Source organism: Helicoverpa armigera, chromosome 11 (assembly GCF_030705265.1).
Source record: "Helicoverpa armigera isolate CAAS_96S chromosome 11, ASM3070526v1, whole genome shotgun sequence".
Taxonomy (NCBI): domain Eukaryota; kingdom Metazoa; phylum Arthropoda; class Insecta; order Lepidoptera; family Noctuidae; genus Helicoverpa; species Helicoverpa armigera.
In genome coordinates, this window is record NC_087130.1 from 1399347 (window position 1) to 1424633 (window position 25287).

General features: G+C 34.0%; 1 protein-coding gene across 2 annotated transcripts in view; it reads left to right on the top strand.

The window, feature by feature from the left end:
- LOC110373700 (pre-mRNA-splicing factor ATP-dependent RNA helicase PRP16) overlaps positions 1–25287 on the top strand; it is a 108093-nt gene that overhangs the window by 21092 nt on the left and 61714 nt on the right. The window contains exon 1 of one of the 2 annotated variants that reach the window (XM_064036751.1): positions 92–158. The exons of the other annotated variant lie outside the window; for it this stretch is intronic. The gene's annotated coding sequence lies outside the window, so the exon portion shown is untranslated. Of the gene's footprint in view, positions 1–91; positions 159–25287 lie in introns of those variants that run through there. 2 annotated transcript variants of the gene reach the window in all.

The window sequence follows — 25287 nt, forward strand, 5'->3', positions numbered from 1 at the left end:
CAACACAAAAAAAAGAATATCGATAAAAACAAAACTCCACTATGTCCCATCCCTCGACGATGCACCGGCTTGACCTCACTCGCTGCTAGTTGTGACACCCCCCCTCTCGCAGCCGCTCCCCTCGCCTCAACCCGCGACATACCGGCGCCAAGAGCCAGGTATATATTTTTTTTTCAACTTTATTTTTAACACTATCAGTTGAAAATAACCGTTATTTAATTGAGCTGAACTTTATCAATGCAGGCTTTGTAAATACTATAGTGTTTTAATTATGTTGTTTAAGTATTTATTTCTCCAAATTTTAAGTTCATCATGATTCATGCTAAACGTATGTTATGCCCACAGACTTATAAAGTGTACGATTTGGCTCTAGAGAGCTTCTTTATATCATAAATATTGCAACATATTAAAAAAAACGTATTTTTCACTTTCACACTATTTTTCATAAGTAAATTAACCACAAAAAAACTTCCCAATTAATCACAAACGCACCTCAAAAACATGTTTGTTTATTTACTTTTCTAAACAATACTCATTGCATTACGATGCCCATTTATCCTGTACACTCATTTAGGAACATGAATCTTGTACGCATTCGGTTTATAATATTTACCAACAAAAACATACATTTGTTGCCAAAATGTTGGAAACAATGTCAAGGAAGCCATTTCATTTAGTATAAGCTTATCATTTGTATGTAAATATGGTTATCACGTGGTTTTAACTGATTGTGATAAGGTTCCAAATTAGGTTGAAGGACGGATGCAGAACTTTCTAGATTAGCGAAAATGTGTAAAGAAGTGTAACCCTTGCATTCGTTCAGCTAAACATTGCAATAGTCTCAAATTCGGCAGAGAAAATGGAAATATAGAGAGATATGAGAGAAGATAGAAATACTCCGTTTTTTTCTTTCGATATGAAACCAGTATATTAATATAAACATCCAAAATATTCCTCCGTAACGATATTTACTGCCTTTTATTGAAATATCTTTCCTCTATTTTTGCTCTACTATTCAATTCTATGATATAACCACATTTCCTTTGACGTCAGAAGCACAGATATTAATAAAAATACTCATCGATGTGTAGATTAAGAAAAGAAATAAAATGGCTGACCGACATTCCCAGACCCCAACTTAATAAAGATAAGTTCGTTACTCCCGAAATAGAAGTTCTATTTAAGGAAAACTGTTACTGTCTATAAGTACTTGATCCTATAAATATATTTTACCCTCCAACTAGCTAATAAGGATCGATGAAAAAAGGTTTAGGTACTTTATAAGTATTCAGACTACTTTCAATTCTTAGAAGATGAATGGATAGTCGGCCGTTAATCATATGTTTTGAAATGAAATATTACTAAAACAAAACGCTTATAGATTCCATTCAATAGATTTTCTCATGATTAGAAAATGTTTCTGCTTTAGTTAACCTTTTGTGAAACCTTGCAGATACTGATCTTATCACCGAAAAGAATTTCGATCACGTTGTTCCGAAATTAAGAACTAATATTTGCATCGCCGCATCATTAATTAGTCTACTTTAAAAATAAGTCCATGAAGCGCTTTATTTGATACGGAAATGGCCTTTTTGAAATCTCCTTAAACTGCAAGCAGATTTTACAAGAGCAAAACAAACAGACTCAAGCTTGCGGAACCCGGTAGATATAACAGAGTTCTTAATACTCAATTCTTGATCAAACATGGATATCACGACAAGGTTTTGCAAGAAAAAAGTTTATTGGAAAAATATTTTCATCAAGTGCATTCGCTCTAGTAAATATTAAATTCTTCGTCCTCTAAACGTTCGCACGGAAGGAGTCCTTCATCGCCCTTGACCCACTTAACACCCTGTATTCGAGCACTTTGGAAACCTAAACGAACTTTCTAGAACAATACACCAACTTCGCTTTTAGATGCTACCGAACTTTTTGTTCTTATTTTCGTATCTTCGTGTTATGTCATAGCCAACAGATGTTCGGTTTCTAATTTATTTCAGCACTTAGGTGTTACATGAAATTATGCTGATCCTTATGCATTTTTATTGTGTTTATCTAGTGTTATCTTTTAATTCGGTGCTGCGTTGCTTATGTTTAAGACACGTGATAGCTTAGCGATGTAACAATATGCATTAAGTTGATAAGCAATGTAGAAATGTATCCATTTTAGGTATTTCCTGATGATGTAGATTTACCACTTTCATAAAGTCAGCGTTTTTAAGTGTCGATGATACTTTTTATAATGAGCCTAGAGAGAATGTTATGTATGTCATAGTTGTACCATCTGATATGAATCCGGTTCCAATATTGATAAATGTTCTCCATTAAGTAACAGATGGCATACTGGACATGTCTATAAATACTTCAGTGACCCTTCACTTCTAACCGTTTACGACTGGCACGGGGGTTTGTTCCCACTAGTTCTACTGCTTAGTTCTACCGTAGAACTAATGGGAACTTTTTTTCCCACTAGTTCTACTATATGAGATGTAACAAAATAGTAGAACTAGTGGGAATTATGGTTTTTATTGGTATTCCCACTAGTTCCACTGAACATTGACAGTAGAACTAATGGGACATTTTGTTCTACTAGACAGAAGAAGTACAGTCGACGGCCTGGGTGACATCTCGCCGTGTCCGGTAATCTGTAGTTGTGATTTTTTTCAGAGCTCAAAATCGATAGCAGTCAGAAAAACTTAGATTTTTTTCATAACTTTCAGCAAAAATCAAATGTTTTTCTTTATAAAAGTACTAGGGCAGCAGAAATAAAGAGGAGCTAGTTAATCCTTTTGTTCATCTAATTTTATAACACCTCTGTGGTGTTGTTTAAAAATCAGATATTGATATTCATTTTCAATACTACATTAAATTATACAAAATTCATGTAGTATTGAAATTATTTAAGAATACTTGCTGATTGACTGTTTGAATTGCAGCCCTATGAATAAGACAAAAAAAAACAAATAAAAATAATAGTTTAAAAACACGTTTTAAAAAATTACAAAAAAAAAATTAAACATCTGTTGAACACTCGTCAATTTTTTTTACAAATTATGACGTTGAACTTAAGTCCCTTTTGTAGCCACACTTTACTTAGACAAGTGTTCAACAGATGTTTAACTTTTTGAAAAAGACTTAGTTTCCAACACAACACTCACATTAAACTAACTTTTTAAAGCCTGTTTTTTTTTATCAATGTCTGATTTTTAAACACCACCACAGAGGTGTTATAAAATTAGATGAACAAAAAGATTTACTAGCTCCTCTTCATTTCTGCTGTCCTAGTACTTTTATAAAGAAAAACATTTGATTTTTGTTGAAATTCATGAAAAAAATCTAAGTTTTTCTGACTGCTATCGATATGCTCTGAAAAAAATCACAACTATCGGCCGTCGACTGTACTTCTTTTGTCTAGTAGAACAAAATTATGTCCCATTAGTTCTACTGTCAATGTTCAGTGGAACTAGTGGGAATACCAATAAAAACCATAATTCCCACTAGTTCTACTATTTTGTTACATCTCATATAGTAGAACTAGTGGGAAAAAAAGTTCCCATTAGTTCTACGGTAGAACTAAGCAGTAGAACTAGTGGGAACAAACCGGCACGGGTTGGACTGACATTTCTACTGTCTGTTTTTATTCATTCTTAGGTCTCAAGGGACATTACAACAGCATAAATACACCTGCGTTCAATAAAATACCTGTTTTGCAGCTATTGACCGAAGGAATCGGCTTGCACCAGGACCTGTCCGAAAAAGTCCCTTCGTTATTACGTCAATATGTAAATTCAAATTATGCGTTTCAATACCTGCATCCTTTTTGTGTTTTCCAGAACTTTCTGCAATGTGCATTTCAACCAGTTTATTTTCAATAATGATTGTTATTAAAGCATTTTTATAATGCGTAGTTAATTTGAAGGTCAGGAGTGTAATGGTGTCCTTTTCAACAATGATAATGAAGAAAGGACGATTTAGTAGAACGGACTGGTCTTTTATTAACATTTTATTTTTCGTTTTCCTGCATATTCCTTGTGTTTTGTTTTGTGGACAAAAAAATAGGTACTACCACTACTTCTACTGACGAAAAAATTGTGTAAGATAAAAGTGTCTAAGATTTTGCAGTATCCTTGATAGGCAGATCTAGTATTGCGTTACCAAAAAATCCTACAGTTAAACAGGATTCAACATTTATTCATATGTGAGAGCTTAATCGAATTTTCGATTCAATGCAGCAAAACAAGTTCCACCAAGGCCGAGTATTAAACATACATATTTAAAGTAACGACTTCGTGTTTGTTCAGCCGACTGGAAACATGTGAACGAGCAACTGCTATTAAATGTATTTGAATTTTCTTTCTACAAAAATATATTTCGTGCTAGCGAGCAATTTATGTTTGAAGTTTACATAGAATTATCAGTTAGAATCCTAAGAACAGCCCAACATACACTCGCTGCTTTGAAATCTTTAACCTTTAATTCAGTAATTTTGAAAAATTCTTATTCCGTTTCATTTCATATTCTTTGACTTATAAAAAAACACAGACAATGTGACAGGTTTGCTATGAAGAGTCTAATAGATCCGGTAAATATTTTTGTAGACCAAAACGAATGACATATCACTAAAAGTTTGACACTAAAGTGCTAAGGACGCGCAAGGGTCAGTCTTTGGTTCAACGACCTAATATCAATCAATATTCAAATGCAAATTAGTGCGAAGAAGCTTGGAAGTAGAATCTTTAGAGCATTATAAGTTAAAAAGGAATGCGGAGTAATTCTCGTTTTTGAGAACATTTCAATGCTCATTTGTATGCCAAAAAATGCGTTCATGATATGCCTAATGATTCATAAGAGTAATCCGGTACACGAGTACATGACATAAGTAAGACAAATAAAGAAAGTGGAGTATGAGCAATGATATTATCTTTGCTACTAGGAACATTATTGCATACAAAACACATGAATAATTTACTGCAAAAAAACGGCGTAGTAGACGTAAAAAACATACTGAGTATCATGACAAATCTGACAGCACATTGTGGAAATCACACAAGTGCTGTTAAATACACTACAGTAGAAAAAGTAGTACACATATTATAAATACATTATGACGCCAAAAGCAATTTAACCTTGTCTACTTATGTTATGGTTTTATTCAACCATGCGATATTAATACTGAAACCTGTCAATGAAAATAAGTTTATGAGCGTCATAATTTTGACAACAATGAGTCAGTGAAGGACGTTTAAGGATAAAATGTGACGCTGTTTGTAATGTGATAGTGTATTTTGATCATTTTGATACAGAATGCGTTACTAATGTACTTGTAGGTGGTATAATTAAATAAGCTTATTAGGTTCTTGCAAAAGATGGTTCAGAAGACGATAATGACAAATGTAAGATCAGCGATAAAGTATCTCACTAAGAGTGATGACAATGCAATGATGCATGAAATTATAAATGCGATGAAAAACAAAAATCAAATGGATTACTTATCGACCATCGGAAAATTGAATGTGCCTCCGCATACGTTGCGACTCAAACCTCCCATTGAAGGACTTCATGAATTAAATGAATCACCTCATTCAACTAGCATTGTTATCCATGCCAGTACTTAAGAATAGGATGTCCTACATGTCAGTTGAGGTACGTTATATGAATCACGGCCGATTGTCGTCGGTTTAGAAAACTAAACGCACGTAATAGAATTGTTTACCACTCCTTCGTTGTTCGTATCCTTTTTAACTTGGCCTGAGTTAAGGATGTAATATTTATTTTTGTTGACTCTACTACTAAAGCTTTTTCATTCGTTTTGGTGGTTTTACTTGACGTAAGTTCATTTTCTGTTATTCAGTTCGTAATTTTTTTCCGGAAAGGTCCTAATTCCTTCCTTATTTTTATATAAATCATTTATGTAGCTTTTATGGATACTAGAGAATTCGCAATGTTTATTGCCACAACTCAACAAGAACTTATTGTTTGAAAAAGTCCCTTTGCCGAGGTGTAAATAATAAATTCCTTCTTGAGTCGTCATCTCTCGATGTCTAGTAATATTAATAAAATATGCATATGAGTTTCTTCGGTTTTCCCTGCAGTATTCAATTTTATGCTCTCAAAGTCACGTTCGCCGTTAAAAGGTCAAAGCTCTTCATATTAAGGTAGGTTTTGATAAATTGTGGGTTTACTTTGCGGTTCTTCCCCTGTTGACCCATAGAACTCAATACGGGTTATGTTCGCATCTAAAAATATGTCTCCATTATTACCAAAATCATCTTCTGCTAAATTGAGTGCATTTATATGTATGTTTGTTTAAATATTTCCTGTCACAATGCCTCCTCTATGACGTAGGTATCTATTACATTATATTATGTAACTTCACACCCACTTCATTATTATTCATTCATGACTTAATAAAATGAAATACTAAACTCGTGTTTACATAGACGTGCGCCACAAAAAATCATGGCTTGTCTCGTGACTACCGCCCACAAAAAAACTTGAAAAGGCCATGTGAGACATAACAAATTATAGAAAGGACCTTCAGAAATTCAATAGATGAAACTATTAACAAAGAGATGCTAATTATATCATATACAATGTAGCTATAAATACTACCTCTATTGAAATATGAAATTTCAGTCTCTATACATTTATATTTAACTGAGGATGTTCCCTCGAATTGGTTAATAGGCCCTTTGTTCAGTACTTCTATTTGAATTCATGTATTTGCTACACTGGATCTGAATCCATTGTTATTAATTGTTGAAGCCGTAATATCAAAGACACTACTAGAATAATGAACGGAATTCATGCTACAATAGTTGTAGTGAAGACAAATCGTTTCCACCGAGTCTTTACGAAGCCTTACTTAAAACAGAATTAGCGAATACATAGAAATACAAAGATAAGCTCTTCACTAGGGCACAATCCAAGGACACACGAACGACTTGACCCGATTCATGATAATTTGCTTTTTCAAAGTTTTTGTCCACAAAGTCTAATCAAGTAAGAGTCCCTTCCTACGATCCAACGAATTAACGATCTTAAAATCTGCTTCTACATCTATTTTGTTTTCTGTTATACGACTGGCGTTAGTGTCTTTCTATAATGTTCCGGTTGTACTCCAGAAAAAGATTTCTTGCATATTACTTATGTCAATATCTATGTCAGTTCCTACTTACGTCACAACTTCAACTGCTACATTTCTTGTTCCCACATTATAGGAACAATGTCTATCCATTTTATCTCCCACGGCACCTGACTCGCTTCCGACGGTTGGTCGGAAGTGAAGTTGGCGACCTCATCCACTGACCTTCGCATATGCAGTGTAAATAGTACTTCATCTCTGTTTACTCATCTGAACGGTCCATGTTGTATGCATTCGTTTGCATAGTTATGTGATCTTGGGGAGTTGCTTTAATTGTGGAAATGATTCTAGATTGTTCCACTTTTTTAATTTTACAATCCTGCTATGTGTAGTGTATGTCTGGATGTGAGAGAGAATTCAAGTTTATTCAGGATAGAATCTAGTATAAGGGTAAGTATATAAGGTAACAGATAGCTACTCTATTCAGAAATTACACGCAGGTTCTTAAGAAAACTAGATATTCAAAATTTCAGAGAGAAAAAAAAGTTGAAATAATTTTATCCAGGCATTTACAGACCGTAAACTCTATCCAAAAAATGGATTTTTCAAATTCCTTCCAATAAAAATCAACACAAAACAGCTTTATAAATCGTGATAGTTTATTATTCAAATCCTTCAACAAACACGAACGTTCTAAACAAAATATAAATTAGTGTTAACACTGCTAACATACCACACTTAGATACGCAACGTAATAATCATGTACCCACGCACTCCCACATCAAAAACGGATTTTAATGTAATTACTAATACAGACGTAAGAAACTGATTCTTACTTGACGCATCATTAAATTGGACTTGGCATACGGGCTAGCCCATGTCTGAAAATGAGGGTACGTCACTTCGCACACAAGGGGTCAGGCTAACTTATGGACCAATGGTCGTATTTCGTGGGCATTAAACGGCCAATGCCTTTGCCGATGTTGCTAAGGGAATTTTCGAACCAATATTTGATGTAGTCTTACGTTGGCCTCGTTGCTTTTACAAAAAGGAATTGTTTTCCAGACGTGTGCCCAATGATTAGACGTATTTCGGTGGTCAAAGTACGCTATTGTATTGACGATAATGTTGTATTAGCAATTATAAAATCGGCACCGTTAATATACTAACTAACTAACTAATAGTATTAAATTCGGCAAGTCATACTCGGATTTGTAAAGTATCATCATAAAAGTGGTCACCCGATTTAGGAATAATAAGTTAAACTACTGTTTCATTGAGTTTATTACTTCGTGAGTATCCGTTACTATCCAAGTATCCACACATTTGTAGACAGACAATTACCTTAATATCTTGTTCTGTGTTCAGTATTATGTACTGAACATTGTATGACTATTATTCGTGCGCTAGAGTCAACGAGGAGAAATTAAAATAAATAAACAATTACTCTTGTAAATTCTAGGCTATCAACAACACTAATTACGTTAAACATAAGAAATACAAATGAGTCTTACGAAAATACAAATTAACAGAAGCAGTTGCTCAACAAGTTATGTTGCAAAATATATTCAGTTATGTAAAACATCTTCAAATATTATTTTAGGTGAAGACAAGTAACCTTATTATGATGAAGAAGATTATTAAATTTACAAACAAAAATAAACACGACTCAGCACGAATGGTGTTATATTTTTATTTTGTGATGTTAATAGAAGTAACACAATAGAACAACAAGAGAACAAGTTAGCAAAAAATTATAAAATAATGGCAGCTATTTGTTGAAACGAAGACTAGTATTTGTTGAAATTGTTATTACGATCACAATTTACTTTGAAGCTCTTTTTGAGTTAATTAATTTTGTTGACTTGTGATGCGGTTTCTTGTATTCATAAAAAATACATTGCAAACCAGCGACACAGAGCTTTCTCTCACTAAAAAGAAGTTTATTTTAAAGACAAAGAAAAAATCTGAAGGACACAAGTCAGTTACTCAATGTTTACATTTCTCGTGACAACTCCGCGGAATACAGACAATCGGTATGCGAACTTGGCGCGATTTATACATTAAACATAATTAACTGTGAACAAGAATGAGAACATTGAAAGAAAAAGGATCAAATAATACTGATGATGGAATAAAGCATACCTTTCATTTGAAATTAATTTTATAAAGACCATACAACGGTTAGTAACATCTATAGCAAACCATGCTTTATCATCAATGACAATGAACTGCAAAGGATTATAGTGACGATAAACAGTTTCGCAATCTGTCACTAAGCATCCAGGAAGGAAAATTTATCCGATATCAAGGCTAAGATATAGTACTTCACAATAATCCTCTGAAAACAGAATCTTTGAAAACACTAGGAAAGTTACTGAAGTATACGCTTAAAATTTTGCCCATCAATCACGCATGATAGGTGTGAGATACGTTAAAGTCTGAGGTACAGTTATCACCTGATAATTTCTTTTGATATCGTAAATGTGAATTAAAACATTATGAAGATAGGTAGTCATAACTTTTTGACCTTGATGCAGGCATTGATCGAAATGATGATAAACGCATGCAAGCGTGTACTATGGCTAACACTGTAGATTAGATTACAGATTTTACGATGGCGTTTAATGATTTATGTCTTATTTTTTAAAGTAATAGTAAGAAGGTCTGTTAAAATGCTGTCAGCCTAAGATAGAAAGTAGGCTATCATTTCTTCGATATCTGTTTACCGACCAAATAGAAAGGTTTTAATCTCAGTTGGATACAAAACGAGACATTTTAAAATAAGTATGACTTAAACAACTCACGTGGTTTCCAAAACGTGTCATTTCCATTTTTTCTAGAATTGCTGAACTTATTGTTTTGTCATTCAAATATTGTCGTGACATCATTTGATTAGCAATGAATTCTATATCAGATCAAATCTTATCAGACCTTTTTCTCTTGTATTGTTGTTGCTGATTTCATCATCTTCTTATCTAGTACAACTAACGACGCATTTTCTACTCACATTGAGTCACCAGTACTATGCAGTTTCCCTTTTAATTCTTGGAAATGCAATACGACCCGTCATAGGGTTTGCTGCAGAAAAACCAGTTGTATCTTATCCGATAACATCATCAACTTGTGTTATATTTATTGGAAATACCATTTTATGTACTTCATTGTCTTATTGTTCCGTAACACTAGTGACCATTCCATGAGTATTTTTTTAAGGACCGATGACTTTGGGTTATCAGGATAGCAGGGTTTATAAGTAAAAGCGAACATAGCCCTAAACATCCTGCAGTGTAGTAGAGCAACGATCTGGTTAAGGTTGTAGTTAAATGTTTTTAAATGTTGGCTGTGTCCAGCTATCATACAAACATGTCAAAGAATTTTTGAGAAGCCTTTCTCCACCTTAAGACTTAATTTAAAAAACAGCTGATGAATCTACATCTTAATCACCGTCATTTTGTTAATATGTTCCAAATCATTCTGAACTAATGACAATAAAACACCCAGTAGAAAAAATCATGAGTCAGTCTTCTTGTAACTCTTTGTGAACCTAATATAGTAGTTGAGTAGACATTTCTAAGTATGCCAAGTATGGTTGCGCTAATTTGTGTGTGATCTAGTGATCTACTTTTAACATGTAACATTCCAATCAATTTGCTTTGATGACGTAGTTTCACACTTGGTAATGTTATAGCTGTATTATCCACTGCTATGTTATCTGACATAATTAATTCGTAGGGTTAATTACTGGTATTACCAACATTAGTGGACAGACCATTGCTACTTATGGTTTGCATTAATGTTCAGTCAATATCATCTGCGAAAACCACGTAACTAACTTAACAACACAAGTCTCGAAATTCTCTCTACTGGATCTTGAATGTTTTTGTAATCTTCGGTAATCTCGCGTGATTCTTTCTTATTAACCTGTAAATGAAGGACATCACCATTAATCTGTCCTTTGCCACAAATGTCTTCAAGGGCGTGTCCCTTAATTTCAAGAGCTTGTTTTTTCTCTTCACCTTTATATGTACTAACTTCTGCTAGTGATTTCAACCACATCTCGCACTTTACTTATCCGGATAAAAGTGTATAGCCTCCTTCGATAAGTGGCCTATCTAACACTTGGGAACTTTTTAAATCGATCCAGTAGTTCCTGAAATTAGCGCGTTCAAGCAAATATGTACATACATATACTTACTACAAACTCTCCAGCTTTATAATATTAATATATTTTAATTAACAAGTAGAGATAAACTAATAAATTGTCTTATGATTAGACCCACTTACGTTAAAACGTCTGTAGAACACAGATAATACCTTCCGGTACAGTTTAACTAGCAATTTGCGATAAATCGATCCAGTTAAAATATGCTTTTGGCTCCGATTACCATTAACGGTTTCCAATTTTACTGTGAGTTGGCAATTGGAAACTCATTTGCGTTATCCGATATCCCTATAATGAAATGTAATTTTCATTGTGGCTTTCTCGTTATTCAGAATACAGGCTTTCAATTTTATTTAAGTATTGTTTCCTAAGAAGCATTTTTTATTACGCTTAGTTTTGTAATAAAATTACATGGTCAAGCGATTATATTATGTTGGACAAAGACTGAGGAAATTATTTATTTCATAGAGATCATAAAACTTCTGCGTATATGTAAATTCTCTAGGTCTAGTACATAATACTTACGTAGTAACTATTAATTAATACGTGATAATACTTACATTATCTGCAAATCTCTCATTTGCAAAAATATTGACCAATTCAATGCTATACAGGTGGTACATTTTATAAGGTGGACACAATATGGACAATATTTAATTCGTCTTCAACGGTATATTCGCGAATATTCCAGAACATTCATTTCCAAGGTGTGTTAACCACACTACATCTGCATTTCTCGTGAACCACAAACACGGGTCACCTCGGTTTGATCGAGTTGTATCTAGCTCGCTACTCGACACTAAGGAAGTGGTACATCGTGTTACTCGCCAGAATTATGTATTAAGTGTTGTTGCTAGTTGTATTGTTGTTTGTACAGCTTGTATTCTAATTAAGTAATACTCTGAAAGTGTTTTGGAACTAGGTACTGAAGTTAATGTTGCGATAAACGCGTTTGATGAAGACACTTGTGTAACTTATGAGAAAGAAATTAGCATAATAACCAAGATAATGATTGTATAGCAGAAAAATTACGATAGAAAGATGGTAAAACTGAAGAATAAAACAAAACACACAACTAAAACCGCTAAGTAGCAGAAAACAGAACAACAAACAGCCAGACAATTATTCTACGGTTGAATGCTCAAATCCGTATTGCGTCTCGTTTTCTACGTTGCAGGATGCGACGACTAAAATCGATTGCAAAAAACTGCATTGGATACGCCGTAGGTTCCCAGTCTACGACGCAAAAAGACTATGTCTACTTCTTCATATTGTTTTTAGTCCTTCACGGCGCAATTTGTTTTTCTCCTTGAAACTCCCTTGAGATTTCCCAAATTCGTAATATCATCTGTACCTTTTTATTTTGATGTTGTCCCTCGTTACGTCGTACTTTGGTTGTTGTTGCCTTTCTGGTTTTGAAGATCCTTCCGGCAGTTGAAAATGGCAATTTTACTGCTGGGAATAACCTGACAGAGAGTAACTCTTTTAGCATAAACTAAAAAAAAATAACAAAGGCTGATGATTCGTATTCAGTATAGCTAGTTCCAAATAGCATTTATATGCAACAGAAAACAATTTATCTACGCATTTTTAGCTCCAAAATCGTGATGAGGAAAATGCTTCACAACTTTGTATGAGTCATCTAACTGAAGGGTCATGTTCAGCTATCGACTTGCCAGTGAAATCGATCAACCATGAAGCCAGCGTTTATCGAACTTTTGTAAAACAGTTCTCGAAAGCTTTAGAACGTAAAACAAACTAATTTAGTATTACCACAGATTACTATCATAGTTACTACGGTATTACACCATATGAGGCAATATAGACATGAAAAAAAAAATGTCTAGACCAATAATTGTAAGTGATCAATCACGAAACTGGCATGGTATCTTAGTGGGTCACACATGATTTTAGAGCTACAAAAAATGCTACAGTACCAACACATTAGGCTCTTTAGCCTGTTCCCATTGTTCTATGTGACAATACCCACATAGATTCACAGAACTGTATCCCCAACGTTAACTAGCATCCGTTTAATCTGCGTTGTTGCCAAAAAAAATATTGAACCAACTGCGTAGGAACTCCGTGCGTTCGGTCACGTAACACAGTCTATTCAACGGATCCCTTCTCGCAGTCTCTTCATCTAAATATCATCTTTATATTTGGGGACATACGGGTGATATTAGTGTAAATGTTTCGCTAGTTGTTGTATCCTTTTGAAGACTGCAAGCCTCTGATTGACCTTTTCAAAATGTCTATACCGCTTTTCTTTATGTATAAGTCCATTTGTTTGTTTGTGCAGCTTCGTTGTTTAGTTTAAAGTTTTCTATTGTTTAATGTTTTGTTTGAATGCTTTGGTTTAACTTCCTGTTTAGACATAATTGAATAGGGCAAATCTGCTGGTGGGATAATTTATCTACAGTTGCTTGAGTATCTAGTTTTAAGCAAGGCTGTCCGATTACATGAGAACACAATAGTTATTGATATTTTCAGACGATACACATAACAAAAACAGGTTAGATTTGTTTTATGGTTTAATTGAAATAATTTATTAGGGGTTTTCAACACCAATATTTTTTCACCTGTCTTTAGAGTCCAAGATATTCAGTGGTTGCGAGTCGAGAATTCCAATCGTCGGGATTCGAAAAATATGTCAACATATTGGCATAACATAGAAAGTAATTTTATAACAAACAAGGCATTTTACAACGAACTACATAAAAATCGAAGCACCCATTGTTCCGAACAATAAAAAGTGAAATCTTCGTAATAATGATGTTTTAAAGAATAATAAATACCTCCGTGAAGACGTAAATGTTATCTTTACTACTTATTGTAATAATCTTAACTTACGTAGGACATTAAAAAAACTCCTGCGTTTTTGTTTCAAAGAAAACTATAATTTTGTGTACTTTTCTTACGATAATAAATCCCAGAAATACAATGATTTGGTTTGAAATTGCTTATGATAAGTAGGTAAGAGATGGATTTATCCAATTTCTCAGAAAAAAGGCCGTATGTGGATCAAATAAAATGATAGTGATTGTGTAAATATCGTAACGAAGGCCTTTATTTGTGTTACATACACGTGCGTATTCCCTCGTGACCCCTCGTTATCTAACAAAACACCTACGATGTTCGTCTGCTCAAGTAGTCAGAAAACCGGGTGTCCCCAAACGTGAGACTGATCAAACGTATTGTATTTCTTTATGATTTGGTAGGAATAAATGATGAAGGTAGTTACCTATTGGTATCTAAAATATCTTCAAATAAACTAGTTTTATATTAATAGACTCGATCAAAAATAGATGATTTGAAGACCGGTCTAGTATCTAATGACATTTACGACCTGTATATGTTCTCAATGCAACTGACAATGAAGGACGTAATAGTGGTATTTCGAGAAAAATCTTAATTGTTCATTATGTAGATGTTTCTATTTTTATAACAGGACCTGCTTGAGGTATACATTTCCCACGACTGTTAAATCAAAACTATAAACACAATAATGCAGATGATAATAATGCATTATTCTATTTCTAAGAAAATAAAAGGTTTCGCAAAAGTTGAAACACTTCTTGGGAAGCTAAAAGGTCTTGGTTTGTCATTGTTTCAACCACAGTTCTTTTGAAACTTTGCAGTCTGGTAAGTCATTTAGTAAGAATTTCATTTCGTAGTTAAAAGCTATGCTTACTAAACTGCTTTATCTTCTAAATGACTCTCAAGAGATCTCTTGAGAGTGATTCGGAGCAAGTTGAAAACCACTTTATTCTTATGACTGAATTGTATCTTAAATATATTGTAATTGTCACTTTGTCTTAAGACGGGTTGTGTACCTAATCACTAAACACAATTACCGTTAAATTATTTAAATAAAATACTGTATCATCCGATCATCTGACATCCAGGTACAGAGACAGAATAAGTACTATGAAAAAACTATAACGTGGACTTTAAACTGAACGTGGTTTGTTCATATTCAACAATTAAATTATACAACGCTAACAAGAATCACACTTCCTCACCTTTTTTTCCATTTTAGAAACTCCGTTTACGTATAGAAAAACAACATGACAATCATATTAGTCACCTTATAAAGATATTACGTGTGCAATTACTTCTGTCTTTACTATAAGGCAGTCAGTAGGTAGTCGTGTATCAGTAGCCTTGACTGCACTTTGTCATGATCTATTTTTATCTTCCATTTCTTGATGATAATTGCCCTCTCATACGGCCTTTTAATTAATTGTATCTGTTGTTGATATTTTGTTATCTGTTACAACTGTATCAACGCTTGTAGGAAATTGGAGCCTGTAATTAAGATCTCAGGTTTTTTCTTTTTCAGTTTTTTGGTTGGTTTCAAATTCTTGTTGTGTTATTGTATATTTTGTTATAATGACGTTGGCTGTAGATTGAATCAATACTATCCTGAAAAAAAAAAACCATTATTGGTTATGTATGATCCAGAAAGGAATTTCTTTAATCTAATGTCATTGGTAAATTGCCTTTTTTCTTTCTTTTTTTATTACAATTGAAATTTACAACTTAGCCATCGAATTACACTATTACCATAAGTACCCAATGAAGCGTTTAATTGGGCTCCTATCAGAGAGCCTCATACACATTATCCGCGCGATTTGCCAGAAAATCTCTCATAGTCCTCGAGTAAATCACCCTTATCGACAGCCTCCAGCGAGGGCTCGCCAATGACGCCTCGACCTCTAGGGAAATCACCAGTAAAGCCATAATCCAGTTTATTTTGAACTTTTGCATATACATGTGTGAGTTTGATATGTCTGATTAAATGGGTAACAAAATGTTTCCAGAAAGATGATTGTTATTGATCCGACAACCATCTTTTCTGAGCCTTTCAAGTACAATTACTTCCAATAATTGAATTGTTACAAGCTATTATAACGTGAAAGATAACAATTCAGACGTTTGGTTTCAATTTAGCTTATGTTCCTTTGCCGTTTGCTTTACAAATTAAAGTTATCATACAATTCTACATATTCTTCTGAAATAATTCAACCAGCAGTGATAATTCCAATCTTTACTCGACGAATATCTGTTAGTATATTATTCAGATATCAGCTACACTCAATACAAATAAACTAGAAGCGTCCTAGAATGAATTCGAATGTTTACGACACCCACATTCAGAGCAATTTGTAGCATACGCTCCAAATCCCCGGCCGGCCATGAGCGTTCACAGCCAGGGTTGTAATCACATTAAGCTCTATATCCTTGAGAAGCCACAGATAAACAAACTCATCTACATATGTGTATGTATGTAGGATTTACGTTTCTTCATTCCGTATTTACGTAGTGTTGTGTTTTATCTAGTAAAGTGCAATTTTTTTCGTTGTTGCTTTAGATTTTGATCACGTTTCAATTGTGTGCTGATATGGGTATGTGTTGCATTTAAATGGTTTTAATGGGCTTTATGTTAATAGATGTGTCCGGTTCTGTCTGGGCTTTGAAATTCGCAAAATAATTCTGTGTAGTTTGTACCTGTTACCATAACTACGATACAAGATTTAACGATTTTTGGCTACGCCACACTTAACCAACAATAAAATTATGGTTTATTGTCGTTTGCCACTTTGCTCGTTTGACAGTTTTTGATAAAGCTTTCAATGATTACACAGACAAAGACACAGTCACACACATCCAACTTCTATCTTACATTCTACAAGAGCATTTTCCATTGTCACGTTAGTGCAAAAAGGCGTGATATCGAAAAACGCAGAGAAATCGCACATCTGGGTCTTACGGTCTCGGCTTACCGTTTTATAGTTATTTATTAAAACGAGGTTACGGAACCGAGAACATCGATCTACGTTAAACTGTCTAACCAGTCAGATTAACTCCATCTACACTGTAATCTGTGGAAAGGAGAAAAACTTAATTGCGGCTTAAAACTTTTACTTCGAGCTATCTATTTTCTTGATAATCTACTTTGATAAAAGTTGTTCAGTCTGCTATTAATAAATCTATGTGCAGAAAAATATAGTCACGATCTGAACTTTGAAGTGATGTGGACTTTTCTAGAAGGGAATGCTTAAGAAAATGCAATCGCCTCCAAAGGCATAAAAAGTGCAATCCAACTGGTTCCACTTCATTTCACTTGAATAACAATCCAATTATATCACATTCAAACTAGTATATCAAGTAAGCGCCATTTTTTGCTATGCCTCGTTTAAACGCACTAGCTACTGACTCAGAGTATTATCCCAGGCAAAGCTATTAGCATTAAATTGCAGTAACGCATCAAGGTCGTATTTTAGACCGGTTTGGTAATAAAAGATGTTAAAACCGGACCGAGGTGGTTTTTAGATGTTTACATACGATCAAACTGTGTTCTAGCCAAATAGGATTTTCCATTGGCATTTTATGACAATTTATAAGCATAAACTTGCATATTAATTGTTTTAAATATAGTGCAGCTATGCAATAAAATATATTATTGATGCCCCGAGATTATTTTAAGACAATCTTAAGCTTGGTCTTGCCGTAAACAGCTTGTCGTCTAAACGATCCCTAATCATCAATTCACTACAGACGATGCCGAATCATCCTTACTCATGAAAATCCCTAAAATTACTTAAAGATATCAAATATGACTATACGATATTTGTTATCATTACACGTGGCTAATAAATCAATAGGTGGGGAAAATTGCAATAAAAAATATTGCAGAACAAGTGTTCATGAAGGACAACATAAAACGTTGTTACGTCAAATGCTGTAAGTATGAAATATGTAGGTATCATAAAACGTACATTGGACTTTAATCTTCAACTCTGCTTCCTGAATCCTTTTCCGCTGCCCTATTCCGGCAGCTTTGCCACAGTAAAAGGAAAGGGCAAAATTTCACTGACAAAAACCGACTCATGTTCCTTCTGGATGTCTGTGCCACGGCTGCGGGAACTCATGCGAACAATCCTTCAGATCAAAATGGGAGTGGCCTGTGTTTACCGGTGGTTAGAGGTTTCGAGTGGCTCGAGGAAATTAAAAAAGAAGTATCCAAAAGTCTAGAATGTGAACTGGCCTTTAAAATAACCGTAATATCTTCTACACAGTTGCATTTTAGTCCAATCTATATACGTTTACGTATCATTAGTCATTGTTAAACATGATTTATGTAGCAGAGCGATGTCCCATCGTAACGAACTGCTTCTTGCTTCATTGAGTATCGTATTGATATGCATCGCTGGAGTAATTTCTAACTAGGTTGCGCTATTTAGAAAATTATTTGACGACGTCTGAACATTTGTGATATGTGTATTATAGTAGAAAGTCGTTTTTCATCTTCTTAATTTACACTACAGATTAGCATGGGATATCACATGCTATGGTAAAATGTTTGAGCTAGACCATATACATATCCAGGCCCAAGGTTTATCGAAGTATCATTGACCACAAATGATGGCAATTTCATAAAACTTGAAAGGACTCTTTGCGTTGTGTAGAGCCTTTTCAAAATTGTTATTTTATTTTACTAATGAAAATAAATAATATGTGGAACTAATATACTATCATTCCAGTCACTCATCGATGATACAGCACCGTTTCGAACTCAAGAATAAGACTCCTTAAGCAACTTTACTGTAGCAAATCTTCGCGGACTTAATTACTATCAGCCGTTGCCTAGCTCAACGCTACGTGCATACGATAATAATGTGCTAATCTTTGACGCAAACAGGATAAACACATCGTCCACACATACGTCAGAACACCACATGTCTCACACCTCCAAGTATGCATATTTGACGCAATAATTGCTTGTGTGTCAATGAACATCGTACTTTAAGACCTTGCTTTAGATTTTAGAGAGTTGTTGGTGTGATGATTTCTGTGAGACCAACTTATTCAAAGTAGCTGGAAGTTTCAATCAAACATAGATCAAACCCTTCAGAAGAAGAGTTAAGAAAGATTATGTATAGCAGGAACTATTGGTCCAGTCCAGCCCATTTATCGAGAGGCTATATTTGAAGCAAATGGCGGAAACTAGTTATTTTATAAGTTTATATCGTTTTATGTGCAAGGGTTTAACATACGCCTTTTGCAAGAAGGTGGCATGAGAAAGGGCAATTTGGCACTTGTAATAGCTACCAGTGTATGTTTTAGTTCTTGAAGCAAGAGTGCTGACACAAATTGCTCAAACCAAAACGTGCCTCAAGCTGTGAGTTCTAAATGCTTGTTGAGGCCGAATTTACTTTACGAATTGTTTGCCAACAAAGTTTTATGAGGACGGGCAACAAGATAGGTTAGTTAAATGGTCACAAGCACGTCCACTTAGTTAAAAGTTTTCCTCATTTTGTATCCTTTGTCTTACATAGACTTTTGCCTGAGTTCAGAATTGTATGCAGCAATGCGGGCAAACAATTATCTTTCTTTACCTGGCTCTTGGATACATAACCACGTAATATTAGCAACATGTCAACATTACCCTTTGTAGAAAAACACTACACAAGACTAATGAAACCTCCAAATAGCACACTTCAAGCAATATCATCACGAGACTAAATCCGTACATCCTTGACCCGTTCATCGTCAAGGTCATTCTAATTGCGGAATTCGGAATAACAATTGGGAATTCGCATTCCGCTATTTAGAAAACCGCTTTCTCGGTGACCTCATCATCAGTGCCCGGAATACTAATAGAAGCTTGATCTGTGTTTATGTAAATTAATTGGTGTTTAGACGATGTCGTATTAGTTTTAAATAAGACGTGAGCGGTTTCGAATGTGGTATGGTCCTTAGAATTGGTTATAGCGTTTGGATTGGCTCATTCTATTGCCTCATCCATTCAGGTCATATTTACGTTAGGTGGTACAATACTTATTTGTACTAATAGAAGACCACCAAGTAGTCGCTACCGCCAAGGTCCATGTCTAGAATAAATGGACAGAACCTGGTTAAAGAATTACCATTGCAATTCCGTTACAATTCTTAACTGCAAGATTACTTTGCTATGCTATGTATAATTTATTTATGAGAGGCAACTTCACAGCTTATAATCCTGGAACTTACGAGAAAACCAATAGTTTTCAAGCACACAGTTACACAACATGTGTGCTAAAGCCGTCAGCCAAACATCCTGCACTCACAACTGCATGCTTACCTAATTATCTTCGAGTAAACAATACATGGTTGGTTTATCTGCCTTTGTCCGCCTCATGACCTTCCTCAACAGCCGTTTCAGTGACGGGAACAAACAGTTTTCATTTTGTTATGTTGGCCTTTTACTTTTATGTATTTGTTTGTATGAGATTGTTATGTTATGGTAATAACTTCGTCTGTGGTTTTCGTGTTTCTTTGGAGTATTTTGTTCTTGTCTTTTTGTTTTTGTTTTCCCTTTGTCTGGCTTTTCTACAACACTACTGCTGATAAGGAAATATTACTTATAATTTTAGTATCTTCGCAATCTACGCATACATATTTTATTTTTCTTTAATATATGCAAAGTTATTTCACTGTATATTTACACTACTTGAGAATAATGGAAGCATTGGGTATCAATGTTTAAAATTATATAGTGATCTGATTTTTACTGGTTTTTCTTTCTTTCAAAGTATTTTCAAGAATTTGATACCATTGGTCATTTCAAAGATTCAGGCCGTGTAACATTGTATGATCAATATTCATAAATATTCATCATTTGATATATTGCAATGTAGGTTACATGTGTTATCTATGTCATAAATTATTTACTTTGTAATCTAAGGTCGTAGTCAGGCCTGTCTCATATCTTACCTCTGATTAGAAATGTACATTTTGAAGTAGGCTTCTCCCTCGTTTTTTTATGTACAAGGAACGGTTGATAGAAATTATCACAAGTTATACTTATACGAAGCAACAAATCCAACATTCATAATAACATCTTTACATGATGATAATTTAAAACACTCACTTTAATTCACAAAATACGATTATTTCTGAGACAATATCTTGAAAATACCACAGACCACAGACTGAAAACATTGCCAATCAAAATTACTTCTAAAACGTACATATTGGGAATTCTTTATAGCTCATCAAGACACAGCATTATTATATCAACTTGTTGTTATTCACGATAATCCTTTTAATGATAAAATACAGATATACTATCTTGCAGAAGCTTCACATTCCTAGATTATCTTAATCCTATTGAATACAACTATGAATTTTCTACGCTAACATTCGTTTAGATAAAACAGTACATTCAAACCTAACTTATCAAGACTTATGACAATAACAGAATTTTCAAAACCGGTTCAATGGTTTACAAGAATTAACGAAACGCACTTTATCATAGTCAAAGATTAATTACCAGATTAGATTTCTGATTTCACTTAGGCACGCACGTGTCTGTAGATTGAAACGTGTAAACTAGACGTAATTGATATTGACTTATCTAAATGTAACGATCAAGGAAGTGCTAATGCTCCATGCTTTATTGCTCCAGCTTATACTTTCAATAACATCATATTTAACCAGATAGTTGATCGCATTATAAAAGAAACATTGGAAAATATTGCTACAAGTATTGTCATTGCAATATTGATTCAAACAGTATGAGGGGCCTTCAAATCAAAATCAAAAATTGCACTCCATATATCCATCTGAACCAAGTTGTTCTTTATGCCAAGTAACCAACTTATGTCATAACCACTGTAATTCATTCAAATTGTCTTCTTTAACAGAATCTATAGAACTAGTTTTAATTTCACAAGTTATTATCTAAACTACTGATTCAAGTACTTTGTTGTCTATAGGTAATCCGAGATAAGATTAAGGTATATTGTTCCGATTTTCATCATGACTTATCAATATTTTCATACGCTTATTTATTGGTATGCCTTTTACGTTATTTTCAGTCTTTATATTTTCGATATTAATATTTTCGTTGAAATCGATTTTTATACCCAATGGTTTCATAATTTTTATCGTCTCTGAAATAATCCTCTTAGCTTTTCCTTTTCAAATTGCCTTGCTTATATTTGACAAGATAACAAGCTATGCAACGCGTCTTCCTACTTTACAAGACGACAAAGTTATTTAGGAAATAATTACAAAATTAAACAATATAAAGAACAATGCGGAAGATTGTAAATAATTTCCTCCACCCATTAAAATAAAGAATGTGAAAGTTTTGATACTGTCTTTTATTGTTTTTTATATCGAACAGCTATCTTATAAAGTTATAATCATGTGATAGTAATCTCAACACACATCCCTGTTGTGGGCTGATCTTGATAAGAATGTGTAATTTTTCCACTGCAGTATTGGTGTTCAAGGATTCAGCACGATACCCGATTGGAGTCGGTGAAGGTCGTCAAAGGGTTGTTGTTTTATCGCAAAAAGTAGGACTTATGGAAGGACTCGCGTGATCTTATAATGGTCTGGTAGAAGATTTGACTTTACTGGAATTTTCGGTAAAAATGGTTTTGACAAAATTGATTTAATGTAAAGCGTAATACCTATTACACTTTACAGATATTTCCTTACCATTGTCATACTTTTGTCCGTACAACTTATAATGTGAAATTCAAAACAAAATTGAATATTGTCTTCACATTTATCATCTAAGAAACACTGATACTCGAAAGTTTAATCTAACTTGATGGCATAGTTTGATAAAAGGACCATAATTCATGTTAGAACAATATAATTCCTTTGAATGAGCACTCCTTGACCCAAAAGACTTCGGATATCAAAAATATTTTAGCTATCTTTGTAATAACCCAAATTATAAAATCCTTCCTACGGTCACTTCGGGTTTTTACCAGAATAAATTTTATCAATATTACATTCTTATCATTATCCTTTTCAATCTGTTTTGCCATTACTTTATCAACACTTGAAACATTGATTGTTTCATTAAACTATTAATTCCTCATCGAGCTGTTATGGACTTTTAATGAAGTATTGTTGATGTTGTACCATATTTCATCATTTCCATCTATGTAAGTACTTCGTCTCGAGTAGATTGTGATGGAGTTATTATGTGATGATGATGATGATGAATACACATTCAAAAGGCTGATTATTTTTCTTTCAAAAATTCTATAATGTCTTCTACATCATTTAGGTCCACTATAATATAGTTGAAGTGGTGTATGTTTTGTCTATTAGTAGGATGTTCATCTTCCAAGTTTCTTATATTTTTTCCACCACTGTAGCTTATCTTCTCCACCAGTGTCTTCATACAAGGAAAACGTTATATGAGACACTTCATTTATTTTTACTGCAGCAAAATAACGGTCATTAGTCAAGGCAGGCGAGTAATAGGTTTGTTAATTTAAATAAATTGTTCAGATTGTTTTATGACCAATCATGACGATGTTAATTTCCTACGAGGTGTAATAGCGTTGTAATCATCAGTAGTAACTCGTCTAAGGCTTTTTATGACGAATCGAGGTATCTGCTTTTAAAATTGTATTTGACGAAGTGTCTGATTTTCAGAACATTTTTAAAAGTGTCCTCTTTGTTGAGCTGGTATTTATCTATGCAAACATAATAAGTGTTTAAAAAGCTATTTGAAAACACTTGACCTCAATTTTAAAATACCTCGAAATAAAAAACCTAATTCCGTATCATCTATTGAATAACAAGAAAATGAATTATCAATGCAGAATCTAATCAATGATTCATGTATGTTTTTAGTATTGATAGGAATATTAATAATATTGATGACGATATGGACATTTTGAGTAATAATTTCCAAGTTAAAAACTTCCTGTATTTGATATGTGCAGATTTCCTCATTAATGTCATAAATGTCATAAAGTCATTATTTTTGACAAAGTTGACAAATCCATCGATTTCAAATCTTACCTGAAATCCAAAGAAGTCGAAAATATGCGGTAAATAATGGAACTAAAAAGAACCAGGCATCTAATCATTTGCGCTGGCTAATAAATTCTTCGAGGACGTGAAACAACCCAGCTGACCCCAGCATTATCCGTAAGGATACTGACAGTCTTCTGTTTGTATGAATAGGAGTATTAACAGACCCTGGCAAAAACAAACATACATAATGCCAGGCTATGACAACAAAGCTTTTCAAAGCCAATTGCAATTACGAGGCCATTCTTCAACCAATATTATTGTTTGCATCACTATTCTCAGAAACGCACAATTCATGATACGACTCATTTGGTGCACGATCGCATAGATATTAAAGAACTGTTTAAAAATAATCTCTAATCACAATGCCCTATGGCTGTCATATGGATCATGTACTTACAACGTAGACAGAACTCATGCCAAATGCTTGTAACGAGAGACAGATTGGTCTAGTACTGATATGATAATAATAGTATTTAAAGACAGGTTTGCACAGTTCAGTGCTGCTTCGTTCTGCAAAGTATTTATCATCATCACTATTTTACAAGGAGACGGCACTGCCTTTGCTCTTTCATACTTCTCTATATGAAAGAAAGAAAGAAAGAAAAACCATTTTATTTAACACACAAATGACGCAGAAAACAAACACACACAAATACAAACAAATATAACAATGGACAAAACAAACAGTGAAACAAAAAAGAAAAGCGCTGCAGCTGCGTCACTTATGCGTGAAAAGGGGCAACGCTCAGCAATAATGCTGTGTCTCGCACACGCAGGCACGAGACAACAGCGCTGGTTTTCAGCGCTGACCCACAGCGCATCATCTCATCATATATGACATCATCTCATTAGCAAACCTGTAGAAGTCAACGTATGGAGCATTATTCCTTCTGAAGAAGAATGAATGAAGAATATACAGAACTTGAGTTTTTACCATAGCTTTGGGACCTTTACCGGATTAAATTCCAGCAACAGTTATTATCCTTCTCAATATTTTCTATTACACCTATGTCGTCATCACATTGTGAATTGATATATTTTTTTTAGATGCTAGGTGATTAATTTTAAGGACCTTGTCTCAAACATTTTATTTTGGTTAATCTGACATCATGCCCATTTCACTGGTCATCGCAATTCCATCCTAGATGAGGCAACACAAATCCTGCGCAACGCATTGCTTGATTCACCATTAATG